This window comes from Lissotriton helveticus, chromosome 5_1 (genome assembly GCF_964261635.1).
Source record: "Lissotriton helveticus chromosome 5_1, aLisHel1.1, whole genome shotgun sequence".
NCBI lineage: Eukaryota > Metazoa > Chordata > Amphibia > Caudata > Salamandridae > Lissotriton > Lissotriton helveticus.
The window spans coordinates 840,319,958-840,334,115 of record NC_136065.1 but is presented as its reverse complement, the minus strand read 5'-3'; the positions used below and the strand labels follow the sequence as shown (position 1 = coordinate 840,334,115).

The following is a 14,158-nucleotide window of genomic DNA, read 5'->3' as shown; positions in this document are numbered from 1 at the left end:
CCTACGCTCACCTCAGTAGTAGTGACTGGGGACGCACAGTGAAACCAAGAGGCGGGGGTGGGCCGGGCTAGTCACTCTGCTTGTAATTCTTTATCTGGCTTTTGCTGGCCGTCCGCCCTCCACAGCTTTGTTAAATGAAAGCCCCAAGCTAGAAACAACACATCCCACCTCCATATAGCGATCTGTTCCCATCTCTCATCTTTAATAATTCCTATGTGATCTCCACGGTCACCCTTTCCAGTCCTGGGCTTGGGTTCATCGTACAACTCCATCTGAGACTGTTTGGTTTCATTCAGTGGTACTCGCTGGACTAGCAGCGATCTGTAAATGGAAAATCCAGGACTGGAAAATGTGTGTCCTTTATGGGTTCCAGAGTGGCGTGCTACTCGCCAGAAAAGCGCTTCAACACCCATCAGGGGTAACAAGTGCTATATGAATGCAAATCTTTCTTCCCCTTTTATCCCTCCGCTATCCTCTCACTCCAAGTAACTGACTAATATCCACCACTGAAATTACTTCATATTTCACCATATTAATTCACCACTAATCCTTTGTAGGCTTCCTGAATAGAGTGCGTCAACAAGCGCTATACAAATACAAACCTTTGTCCTCCTCTATCCTTCTGCTATCATTCCAAATCCAATTAACTGACTAACCTATCCACCACTTAAAATGTACTTGCATGTTTTACTATACTAATTCAACACTAATCCTCTATGGGTCCAGGAGTAGCGCGCTACTCGCCGAAAAAGCGCTTCGACGCCTCGTCAGGGGTAGTAAGAGATGTATAAATGCATTTACAATACAATACAATATGGTAGCCCTGATCAGGCTATGGAAATAAGCGATTATCTGCAAATTAGAAAACTCGAGAAGGTGTTTACACTGTCGCTCCTTGTTGCAGGACACAATTCTTTCAATGCTTGGCTTTTCTTTTACAAATCATTGTGATTTTGTGTGCTAATCCGAGGGAAGCATACACTAACTACAACTCCCAGAAGACTTTTGGTTATCAAACGAAAATGCTGGACTGGTAACCTGCTTTGCCTGACTGCATAGACCTGGGTGAACTTCACCCGGAGGCGCAACTAGAAGCCTCCTTCAGCACAACACCTTCAGGTTTAAAAGGCCCGCTGCTTTGCATGCAGGCACCAATCAGGCCGGCGGCCGGTGTGCTGTCAATAATTGGGGGCTTTGAGGAGGCGTTGTTCGCCCTGTGTGTTTGCAGGCATGATCCCTAGCCATACTGTTCCAGAAACAAACCTCACAAAACTAAAGAACCCGCAGACTCGGTCTCTTGTTGCTGCATTACAACGAACACCTTGAAAAAGTTGTAACTGCACTTGGTGAACACATTTGTCTGAGAATTATTTTGGCAGGACAAAGCGGCAGGAATCAGCTGAGTGTTTGGCTTGGTTTCACTCGAGTCATAAATCTTCGACAACGCCCCGGGTCTCTGTGGTGGTGGACAGGAGGAGGAAGGCATTCCCTCAGAAAACAAGCGCGAGATGGGAGGCAGAGAGGAGACAAACCATGCGTACGCACATCGCCAGTCCGCGAGTGCCACCTCCTGTCTCCCTTCTCACACCAAAGCCACAGAAATAGAGTCTCGCTAAGCGAAGCAGCTGCGCTGCATTCGCTACGCGGGACCTAAAAATCAGAAGTACTCCATGGGGGACAACAGATCCTACCTTGTAAATGATTTCGATGCCTGATCCTTTCTCTATCGTTTCTTGTCGCCTCAATGAAACAAACATTCTACAAAATGGTGACCTAAGTCTGGCAATAATTGGGGTCCAGTGGTCCTATCACAGGCTTTTGCCCCAGTGCCACAGCACGTGTTGCACTGATGAGTGCTACGCCAGTCCCTTCTGCACAACCCAATGGTACTGGCCTGTGGCCTGGTGGCAATACCAAGAGAACCCACACCCCTGATCTCGAAAACATTAACCCCCTCTAGCCCAGATATTGCTGAATTCCTGTCCATTTTACAGGCACTCTCTTTGACTCACACTCATATGCAATTAATATATTGAAAGTTTTAGCAAATCAACTAGGAGTTTCCCTCACAACTAGATAGCCCAGAATTGTTTTGTGTGTGTTTGTGACATTGGTTATTACAGAAATGTATTTTGTGGTGTCCCTCTCTGCCACTGCACTTTACATGATATATCTTACACATGTCACAGTTACCGAGAAGGCATGGCGTTATCGGTCCAATAAAGATGAGCGCAGAGACAGCCCAGCTGACACTTGAGCCTGTGTCTTGTGCATTTAATCAGAAACATCAACAGAAGGCATGTGCAGCCATACATCCCCACACTTCACCCTACCACACAAACACCAATTGGGGTTTACAGATACATTTTGCTGAATCTTTGTGTTTTCCCAAAGGCACTGACTCGATTGGTTGTTCTGCTAGTGATGGATAATCTACGTTCACCAGGCAGTCTTGTCCAGATTTTTAGGGTGATAGTCTCCTTTGTGGGCTGATAAAGGACCTTTAACTTTTCACTGAACACAATTTGTGGGCCATCCCTTGATTATTTGCCAGTTACCTTTCCAGGAACGTTTCACCTATGAAAATAAAAAAAGGTCAATTAAAAAAGTTGTGTAATATTGTTAGGGGTGGCTGTTTTGGATGGTGGTGTGAAGCTGTGAAGTGTTTCTTTTGCAAATGTCTCTTAATTCCTGAGAAAACTATTATTACTCTTCGTACCAATTTTTTTGTATGTTGGTTTTCAAGCTACAATCAGACGTTTTGTCCACCAATTAAGTTGCTTAACAGAAAATTAAATCGTCAAAATTCATCCACATTGAAAGCACCTACATTTTTAGGTTGAGCTCGGAGCCAGGGCGCAAGCGCTGCTCTGGGGTTGATCTGTGTTAGTTCAGTACGCGAGGGAAGCACCACCCACTCCCCCGCCCCTATTTTTCATTGGCTTGCGTCTTTGTCCTTCGTAAACGCTGCCTTGTGGTTGGTTTAGAGGCCTGTTAGTCCCTCCGTATGTTGGACATGTTATCATTTATATCCTCCCATGGCTACTAGCCCCTTTACTTCGATTGTTACACGGTGTTAGACGTGGCACCATTGGTGTGGGTCTCCCTTCCATTTTGCTGTTACCTCATGTGTTTTTGCTGGTGTTAGATGCTTTGGGCACTGTGCCACTGCTATTGATTGCCACTGTGCAAGTGCTTCCTATTATAAATTGATGTATGAATCAGTGGTTCCATGTTTGGCTATTTGGTTTACTTGTCAGACCCTAGTCTAGGGCACTGAGTGTGCCTGGGCGTGTAATCCAAATGCTGCTGGTGGGCCTGTAGCACTGGAAGTGCCACCCACAGAAGCAGCCTTGTATAATGTGTCTAAGGTCTGCCATTGCAGAGCCTGCGTGCAGTCTGGCACTGTCATGCTGACTGGGCAAATACACCCACTTGCCAGTCCCTAAACCTTCCCTTTTCTTCATATTAGTCACCCCTATGGTAGGCCCAAGGGCAGGGCGCATTGTAAGTATAAGGTAGGACAAGCCCTGAGATGTGTGGCACGACCTAATAGTGAATTACAGCCATTTTCGTTTTTCGCTATTGCAAGGCTACCTGTTCTCCTTATGCCAGAATGGGCTGTTAGAATTGTTACACTTTATAATCCTAACAGGCTCAGAGAACATGGTAGAAATTCGAGTTTAGTATGCCTGAACTCAGAATAATAAAATACATCTTTTAGTAAAGTTTATTTTAATATTCTGTGTTTGCAAATACCACTTTTAGAACGTTGGTATTTGCTTGCCTAACCATTCAAACCTGCCTCTGCTAGTTTGTGTATTCCTATGTCTGGTTTCTGTGAGTGACAGGGCTTGGGAATTCCAGGAGACAGGCTGAGTCACCCAGTGGTGAATAGAGAGATCTGCATCTTGATGGGAGGGGGAGTGCACCTGAACTCTGAATAGGGCTGTGCCTGCCTTCCACAATGCTGGCTCCACCCCCTGGGGAGCGGCTGATGTCTCTGCCCTGCACACTGAAAGAAGAGAAGGAAGACTGTCAACAGAGTACTCCAGGACTGTACTTGCCTTCCACAATGCTGGCTCCACCTCCTGTGGGGCGTCTGGTGTTTCTGCCTTGCACTGTGAAAGGAGAGGAAAAGTCTGGAAAACATAGTGCTCAGGAACTGTTTTGAAGTAGGCAAAGGCCCCTTGCCCCTCTCCCCTCAGAGAACAAAGGATTTCTGGGAATAAATATTGGGACCCTGATACTATGTATTAAGATCTCTTTTGGACTACAAAATGAAACCTTTAGTGAGGAGATGAACCTGAAGAAACTGAGGAGAGACTATTCCCAAGCTGTAGTGCTGCTTGGGGATTGGCCTGCAGTGGTTGCTTACTGCCAAAGGAAGGAGAAAGGAACTTTGTAACTTTACTTTCAAACTTGTGAAGGATCTCCAAGGGCTTGGAAAAGAGCTTGCCTCCTGCTGAACTTTCAGGGACAACAGACTTCACCCCCCCCAGCTCCCCAGAGTTCTTGTGGATGTGCCTGCTGCTGTTTTGGGCCTTCTGAGGAGCGTGTCGCAAGGAGCTGGAAGCGCGACTCAACGGGAAGAAACGCTGTGCCCGCCGTAGCAACTCCGGAGAAAGGAGGGTGTCGCCGCTGGAACTGTCGCACTGCACCGCATCGGAGAGAAGCGTGCCGCAACAAAGAGGAAGCGTGTCGCCGTCGCTGCTGCTGCCGTCGCAGCTCCGAAGAAGGAGGGTGTCGCCGCTGGAACTGTCGCATTGCATCACATCGACCAAGAGCACCTCGCATCCCAGAGAAGCGCGCCGCCGTCGGAGCTGCTGCCGTCGCATCTTGGATGTCACCGCTGTAGTTGTCGCATCGAGCGGAAGCTTCACGCATCATGGAGAAGATCGTCGCCACTGGAGCTGTTGCCGTCGCATCGTAAGGGTGTCGGCGCTGCAGTCCACGCATCGAACCGAGAGTTTATCGCATCCCCGAGAAGCGTGCCGCATCTGGAAGATCTTCACGTCTTTATTTCTTTGTACTTGAACATTGCCACATTTCCCCATCGCTGCGACATTGCTTGTCGTGGAAGCGCAACGCAACCTAAGGTACATTGACGCAGAGTGTCGCATCTAGGAACTGAACTAAGCTTAAATCTACCATCTTAAAGTAATCATAGTGTGTATTTTTATTATTTATGGTCTTGTGGTAACTCTATATAAAGTCTACTTATTTTTTATATAAAACCTGTGTGGTGTCCATTTGTAGTGTTGTCACTGGGTTACTGTATGTGGTCACAACTGCTTAACTTACAACGCCTCTGAAATAAAGCCTTGACTGCTCTCGCCACGCAGCCTAGAGGGTGAGCAGGGTTATTTTAGGTGTGCAACCTCCTTTCCCTGACTAGAGGAGAGGGTCCCTGTTTGTCACAAGTACCTACCTGTGCCAACCAGAGACCCCCAAATCTAACATTGGTAGCAGCGGAAGGATTTCGAATTTAAATTTGTGACTCATGTACAGTGACTAGTGAACACTACTTAGTGAGTGCAGACCATAACGATACCGCATACTTTTTGGTAGATTCCTTTTTGATTTTTGGATTGCCTATTTTTGAAAGATGCCTAATTCAGTAGAGAGAGCAGAATCCGTTGCCTCCCTTAATTGTGAATGGGAAGAAGATAGGCTGGAATGCTACACAGTAAAGCAGATGAAGTACTTTTGCAAAAAGTTCAATGTTTCCACTTCTCGATTTAAAGTCAAGGAAGAATTCCACAAGGCGCTAAGCCTGGGTAGAAGCAAGGAAAACTCCTGTGATTGAAGAGGATAATGATGCAGAAGTACAACAGGAAGGGCTGTTGGGCCCAGGAGGAAGGAAGCCACCTTCCCCTGCAAGTAGCCATGCTTCTAACAAAAGTCTGTCTCCAGAGGAGTTGGAGGACAGAGAGAGATCAAGAAGGCATGAAATGGAATTAACCAGGTTCAAGGTTGATAAGCAGCTAGAAATAGAAAATAGAAAGTTGGATCTTGAGGAAAAGAAAATGCAGTTTGAGCATGAAAAAGTTTTGAGGAAGTTGGTGTTAAAAACCAAAGGTTTAGAAATTACACCCTCTAGTAGCAGCGCGCGATCAGTACACTCAAAGACTAGAGTCTATATCCCTAAAGATGTGGTGAAAGTGTTTTACAAAAATTATGACATTGGTCAGTGGTTCAGAGCCTATGAGGTAGCCATGTCTTCCCACCGGGTCCCTGAGAGAGATTGGGAGCGGGGTTGTGGGGAAGGTTCCTTAGTGAGGGGCGGTATACATTGTTAGTCCTGCCTTCTGAAGTCCACAATTCATACAGCCACATGAAAGATGCATTGATGGTTTGACACCTGAGCTCTATAGGCAGAGGTTCAGGAAATGCAAAAAGTTAGAAAATAGTACTTGGGTTGAATATGTCACTTTTTTTGTAGAGCATTGGATGGTTGGGTAAAGGGCAGCAAGGTTAATGATTTTCAAGGTCTCTTTGATTTGATTGCATGGGAGCACTTGTCTGATAATTGTTTTCCAGAGCTGCGCCAGCATCTGATTGATAGCAAGCTGACTAACCCTAGGAAGCTTGCTGAGGAGGCGGACCGCTGGGTCAGTACCAGGGTCCACAAGGGTCACATGGGAGACTCAGCCAAAGGTGGGCAGGGTCCCCAGCAGAAGAGTGGGGGGGACAAGGGTAAATAGAAGGAGTTCCGCAAAGGGCCCCAAAGTAGTCCCAAAGGGAACCCCGTGAAAGGTTCCCAGCCTCCCCCGAGAGAAAACAAGGGGCCCGACAGGTAGTCCTGTTCCCCAGGGGCCCCTGAAATGTTACAAGTGTGGTGATCTGGGTCATAAGTCGAATGATACCAGGTGCCGCCTGTTTGGTAAACAAGCACCCACTGGTGCTCCGCCCCGGCAGATGGCTAGTGTAGCCTTGTGGGAGGAGAGTGAAGTTCAAGGTGGGGGGGTCCAGTACAGATGACCCTCGTCTCTTTAGGAGACTGTGAGACGGTCTCAGAAGCTCATCTACCCAGAAACACTAAGAAATATGGGCAGCGAGTGACCGTCAATGGCCGAAAGGTGGAGGCTCTTAGAGACACAGGAGCCAGTGTGACAGCTGTCAGGTGTCACCTGGTGACTCAAAAGCAGATTGTACCTCATGCATTTTGCTGGGTTGTTAACGCCGACAACACAGAGAGTCATTGTCCAATGGCTCAGGTTCCCTTTGAGTGGGGGGGCGTCTCTGGTACTCTTCAGGTAGCTGTGAGGCCCGCCATGCCTGTTGACTGTTTGTTGGATAATGATTTGGAGAGCTCCCCTTGGGAAAAGGTGGAGAAAACAACTCACTTGAAGATGGTTGGACTGCCTGACTGGGCGTGCGTGACCACCCGGTCAATGTCAGCCAGTAGGAGTTCTCAAGAGGACTTGGAGCCTGAAAGGGAGGCCCAGGAACCTGCCACAGAGAGAAGTGGCGAGGGGCACGGGAACCCGGCCCCTGAAGTTCCAACGGCCCAGGAGGAGGTAGACCCTGAGGGGGATGCCCTGGAGCCTACCGGGGAGCAAATAGCTGAACTGGGAGATCTGCCTGAGCTGACCCATTGGCAGCAAGAAAGAGGTCCCTCCAGGGAGGAATTTTGCAAGGAACAGAGAGAGTGCCCTTCTCTTGTGGGTGTGCAGCAACAGGCTGCAAGCCAGGCAGCAGGTGATCAGTCAGGGTCACACTTGATTTACTGGGAGAATGGTCTCCTGTATAGCGAGCCTAAGGTTGCTGAACCTGGGTCAGCCCGTGTGCTGGTGGTACCCCAGAAGTTCAGAGCCTTCCTACTGGGGCTGGCTCATGATGTGCCATTAGCAGGACATTTGGGGCAGGACGAGACCTTTGAAAGGCTTGTCACCCACTTTCATTGGCCCCAAATGCGCAAGAGTTCCGATACTCATTGCAGGACTTGTCAGACTTGCCAGGCAAGTGGAAAGAGTGGGAGGAAGCACAAGGCTCCTCTCCAGCCATTCCCTGTGGTCAGTAACCCCTTTGAGCGGGTGGGGATTGACATTGTGCGGCCACTGGACCCCACGACAGCCATGGGCAACAGGTTCATGCTGGTCTTGGTGGACCATGCCACCCGGTACCCGGAAGCCATACCTCTGAGGACAGTGACGGTCCCAGTGGTGAGACGAGCACTGATGGGAATTTTCCCCCGAGTGGGATTCCCTCGCGAGGTAGTGTCTGACCGGGGGACCACTTAATTTCCAAGTATATGAAGTCCCGGTGGCAGGAGTGTGGGGTAACTTACAAGTTCACCACTCCCTACCACCCCCAAGGAAATGGGCTGGTTGAAAGGTTCAACCGGACCCTGAAGGGCATGATTATGGGTCTTGAGGAACCCATGAGGCATAAGTGGGACGTCCTCCTACCATGTCTACTCTTTGCATACCGGGAAGTGCCACAGAAATCCAGAAATCTCTAGGGTTCAGTCCTTTTGAGCTTCTCTATGGACACCCGGTCAGAGGATCTCCGAGTCTGGTTAAAGAAGGCTGGGAGCAATCTCCCAGGAAACCTCCCAGGATGTATATAGCTACATGCTGGCCTTTAGGAACCAGACCAGGCGCTTCAGTGAACTAGCTCAGGCAAATCTGGAGGCCAGCCAGGAGGAGATGAAGCGCTGGTATGACCAGAATGCCACTCTGGTAGAGCTTCAGCCTGGACAGAAGGTGTGGGTCATGGCCCCAGTGGAGCCCTGTGCGCTCCAAGATAAGTGGACCGGACCTTTTGAGGTTGTGGAGCGCAAGAGTCCTGTTACCTACTTGTTGGACTTGCGGTCTCCTAGGAACCCCTTGAGGGTCCTACATGTCAACCGTCTTAAGCCCCACTTAGAGAGGTCTGAAGTGGGCATGCTCTTGGCAACAGATGCTGGGATGGAGGAGGAGATTGAGCCTCTTCCTGACCTTCTGTCAGCCTCAGAGCAGGATGGGTCAGTGGATGGTGTTAACCTCTCTTCCACACTGACACCTGAGCAACAGAATGACTGCCACCAGTTGCTGGGACAGTTTTCTGATCTGTTCTCCCTGGTTCCTAGTGTCACAGATTGGTGCGTCCATGATGTGGACACAGGAGACAGCTTACCTGTGAAGCACAAGTCTTACAGGGTAACTGACAGGGTCAGAGCTTGCATTAAAGAGGAGGTCTCAAAGATGCTTGCACTTGGGGTGATTGAGTCATCTAGCAGCCCTTGGGCCAGCCCAGTGGTCTTGGTCCCGAAGGCTGCAGCGCCTGGTGCCACACCCGTACTCCGGTTCTGTGTGGACTACAGAGGGCTCAATTCAGTCACGAAGACTGACGCGCAGCCCATCCCCAGAGCTGATGAGCTTATTGATCGGCTAGGGGCTGCACGGTACCTCAGCACGTTTGATTTAACGTCTGGGTACTGGCAGATCGCCTTGACTGATGGGGCAAAGGAGAGGTCAGCATTCTCCACACCAGATGGGCATTTCCAGTTCTGGGTTATGCCTTTTGGGATGAAGAATGCCCCTGCCACCTTTCAGAGGTTGGTCAACCAGGTGTTGGTTGGGCTGGATGAGTTCAGTGCCGCCTACCTGGATGACAAAGCAGTGTTCTGTGTCAGTTGGGAGGACCATCTGCGCCACCTCTGGGAAGTGTTGATGGCGCTGCGGAAAGCAGGCCTCACGATCAAGGCAAGCAAGTGCCAGATAGGGCAGGGTTCTGTGGTGTACTTGGGACACCAAGTTGGGAGCGGCCTGGTGGCGCCCCTACAACCCAAGATTGAAACCATCCTGGCTTGGGAGCCACCCAAAACCCAGACAGAGGCGAGAGCCTTCCTAGGTCTCACAGGGTATTACATGAGGTTTGTCAAGGGGTATGGCAACATTGTTGCACCCTTGACAGAGCTGTATTCCAAGAAGCAGCCCAAGAAGGTGATCTGGACTGGCACCTGTCAGAAAGATTTTGAGGCCCTGAAAGCTGCCATGTGCATGGGGCCCATGCTCCTGGCACCCAACTTCTCAAGAGAGTTCATTGTCCAAACAGACGCTTCAGAGCATGGTGTGGGGGCTGTTCTGTCACAGATGAATGAGGAGGGCCTAGATCCACCTGTAGCCTTTATCAGTAGAAGGTTACTGCCACGGGAACAGAGGTGGAGTGCTATTCAGCGTGAGGCGTTTGCTGTGGTCTGGGCCCTGAAGAAGCTGAGACCATACCTGTTTGGGACTCACTTCCGGGTTCAGACAGACCACAGACCCCTCAGATGGTTGATGCAGATGAGGGGTGAGAATACAAAGCTGTTGAGGTGGTCTATTTCCCTACAGGGTATGGACTTTACGGTGGAAAACCGCCCTGCTACAGAACACTCCAACGCTGATGGTCTGTCCAGATTTTTCCGCCTTAGTGAAGAGTACTCCCAGGAGTTAGGGTAGTTCTCCCCACTTTTCAGCTGGAGGGGACGCGTGTTAGACCTGGCACCATTGGCGTGGGTCTCCCTTCCATTTTGCTGTTGCCTCAAGTGTTTTTGCTGGTGTTAGATGCTTTGGGCACTGTGCCACTGCTATTCAGTGCCACAGTGCAAGTGCTCCCTATTATAAATTGATGTATGAATCAGTGGTTCCATGTTTGGCTATTTGGTTTACTTGTCAGTACCTAGTCTAGTGCACTGAGATTGCCAGGGCGTGTAATCCAAATGCTGCTGGTGGGCCTGTAGCACTGGTTGTGCCACCCACAGAAGCAGCCTTGTAAAATGCGTCTAAGGTCTGACATTGCAGAGCCTGCGTGCAGTCTAGTACTGTCATGCTGACTGGGCAAGTGCACCCACTTGCCAGTCCCTAAACCTTCCCTTTTCTTCATATTAGTCACCCCTATGGTAGGCCCAAGGGCAGGGTGCATTGTAAGTATAAGGTAGGACAAGCCCTGAGATGTGTGGCACGTCCCAATAGTGAATTACAGCCATTTTTGTTTTTCACTATTGCAAGGCTACCTGTTCTCCTTAGACCAGAATGGGCTGTTAGAATTGTTACACTTTATAATCCTAACAGGCTCAGAGAACATGGTAGAAATTCGAGTTTAGTATGCCTGAACTCAGAATAATAAAATACATCTTTTAGTAAAGTTTATTTTATTTATTATATTTTTGTCATTTATTGAGCACGAACGAATACCCGCAGGCGTCTCGGCGCTAGATTATTCACATAATTTTCCCAAGAGGAAAAGGCTCCAAATGATTTAGTGGTCGGTATTACTGACTGAAAAGCCAGGTCTTCAATCTTTTGCGAAACTGCAAGAGTGAGGGGCTTGTCCTAATGTGCTGCGGCAAAGTATTCCATAATTTAGGAGCCGCGACTAAGGAGCGGCGATCACCCCATGACACTGTTTTAGACCGTGGGACCACTTATTGGTTAAGAGTGGCAGATCGGAGCTGTCTAGCAAGTTTGTAGGGTATCAACTGGTCCTTAAGGTAATGTGGTCCTTGATCATGGAGTGTCTTGTTCACTATGCAAAGAGATTTGAACTTAATCCGATTCCGGATCGTCAACCAGTGATATTTCTTGATTGTGTCTGATATGGCCGAGAACTTGGGTGTTCTAGAAAGCAGACGTGTTTGCAAATACCACTTTTAGAAAGTTGGTATTTGCTTGCCTAACCATTCAAACTTGCCTCTGCTAGTTTGTGTATTCCTATGTCTGGATTTGTGAGTGTTTGCGTTGTTCGAGGCGGACGTTGCTTGGTGCGGTGCCTACAGGACACCGGGCTAGTCGTGAGGGTCGGTCACAGCTCCCTGCCTCTGTAGCCACTTGTTTCCAGCAGTAATTCACAAAGGCTGGTGAAGTCCACTGGTCCTGGGACTTCGGTCAGGGGGCAAGCTCTCTTCCAAGCCCTTGGAGATCTTTGCACAAGTTGAAAGAAAAGTCCAAAGTTCTTTCTCCTCTCTTTGGCAGTCAGGCAACCACTGCAGGCCAATACCCCAAGCAGCACTTGAGCTTGGGAATAGTCTCTCCTCAGTTTCTTCAGGTTCCTTCTCCTCAGCAGAGGTTTCGTCTTGTAAGTCCAGAAGTGATCTAATTTCATGGGCTCAGGGCCCCAATACTTATACCCCCAAATCCTTTGTTCTCTGAGAGGAGAGGGGCCTGTGCCCAGTTCAAGCCAGTTCTGAAGTACTCTGTTTACTAGACCTCTTCTTTCCTTTCACCACGCAGGGCAGGCACATCAGACGCCCCACAGGAGGTGGGAGTCAGTATTGTGGAAGGCAAGTACAGTCCAGGAGCACTTTGTTGACAGTCTTCCTTCTCTTCTTTCAGTGTGCAGGGTAGAGACATCAGACACACCACAGGGGGTGGAGCCAGCATTGTAGAGGTCCCAGGTGCAACTCCTCCCTCCCATCTGGATGCAGATCTCCCTATTCACCACCGGGCTGCCCCAGCCTGTCTCCTGGAATTCCCCAGTCCTGTCACACACAAACCCAGACAAGGAATACACAACGTAGCAGAGGCGGGCTCAAATGGTTAGGCAAGCAAATACCTACTTTCTAAAAGTGGTATTTGCAAACACAGAATATTAAAATAAACTTTACTAAAATATGTATTTTATTATCTGAGTCCAGGCATACTAAACTCGAATTTCTACCATGTTCTCTGAGTCTGCTAGGATTATAAACATGTAACAATCCAGCAGCCCATTCTGGCCTATGGAGAACAGGTAGCCTTGCAATAGTAAAAAACGAAAATGGCTGTAATTCACTATTAGGACATGCCACACACATCAGGGCTTGTCCTACCTTATACTTACAATGCACCCTGCCCTTGGGCCTACCATAGGGGTGACTAATATAAAGAAAAGGGAAGGTTTAGAGACTGGCAAGTGGGTGCACTTGCCCAGACAGCATGACAGTACCAGACTGCACACAGGCTCTGCAATGGCAGACCTTAGACACGTTTTACAAGGCCACTTCTGTGGGTGGCACAACCAGTGCTGCAAGCCCACTAGCAGCATTTGGATTTACACGCCGTGGGCACACTCAGTGCACTGTACTAGGGTCTGACAAGTAAACCAAACATCCAATCATGGAACCACTTATTAATTTACAGTAGGGAGCACTCGCACTGTGGCACTGGATAGCAGTGGCACAGTGGCCAAAGCATCTAACACCAGAAAAACACATGAGGCAACAGCAAAAATGGAAGGGAGACCCAGGCCAATGGTGCCAGGTCTAACACACTCGTTCACATTCAAATTCAGGCCTTCACTCTTTTACACCTACAAATTCACACCCTCATTTTCACAATTACTGTTAAACACGTCCACACACACACACACACTCGCACTTTGCTGAAAGCACTTTAACACACTTTCACTCTGTTGCGATCATCTATTCTCTGAAAAATCGTGTCAGTGTGTGAAACCGATGAGTCATAGGGGAGTTCTCTTCTCTGTAGAGGTAGGAGGACGAGGGGCCTCATTCTCAAAAGGGCTGTACGCAATTGTGCTTTTAATTTTTTTTTTACAAAATGAAGCTTTGAGATGGATATGTGGTTTGTCAGTATCTCGATTTCGTGCACGGACGTACTGTGTATAAAAAGTGACATGCTATACCAAAGCACTGGTGTGAGCAGAAAACGTCCTAGTACATTTTTTTATTTGCAAGAACGAGTTTCCTGTGTGTGAAAATTATGTGACATTGGGTCATTCAAGTTTTCCAGAGCACATTTTACCGGCATAATTAAAATTTCACTCAGTCTTATTCTGAGGTTGTAGCAGTGGGGAAGTGGAAGTGGAAGGGTAGAGGTGGGGATGGGTGGCGTAGAGAGCGCAATTCTATCACAGCAGCACAGGGGTGCCGAGGTCCTGACGAAATGTAAACAAAAGGAGTGCAAGAAATAAAATTCAAGCAATTGGGGCCCAGAGGCGATTTTTATAGCAGCCATTGCTACCTTACCTCTGGGCCTGGGCTCGTACTTCCTGGGACATCTTGTAATGAGTAAACAGACAAGTGTAATGTAATGTAATGTAATGTATGTATACTTGTAAAGCGCGCTGTTACCTCGTTACGTGGTGTCCTGGCGCTGTATACCGCTGGGGAACCCGTCCTGGCTTTCCCTGTGAGAGGGCACCCCAAGGTGAAGCCAGGCATCCCCGGCGCTGCTAGGGCCGTTGTGGA

General features: G+C 48.7%; 1 protein-coding gene across 4 annotated transcripts in view; it reads right to left on the bottom strand.

Moving 5' to 3' along the window:
- The window catches only part of SHLD2 (shieldin complex subunit 2), a 1,059,977-nt gene that overhangs the window by 935,401 nt on the left and 110,418 nt on the right, over nt 1-14,158 (bottom strand). The window lies entirely within an intron of this gene.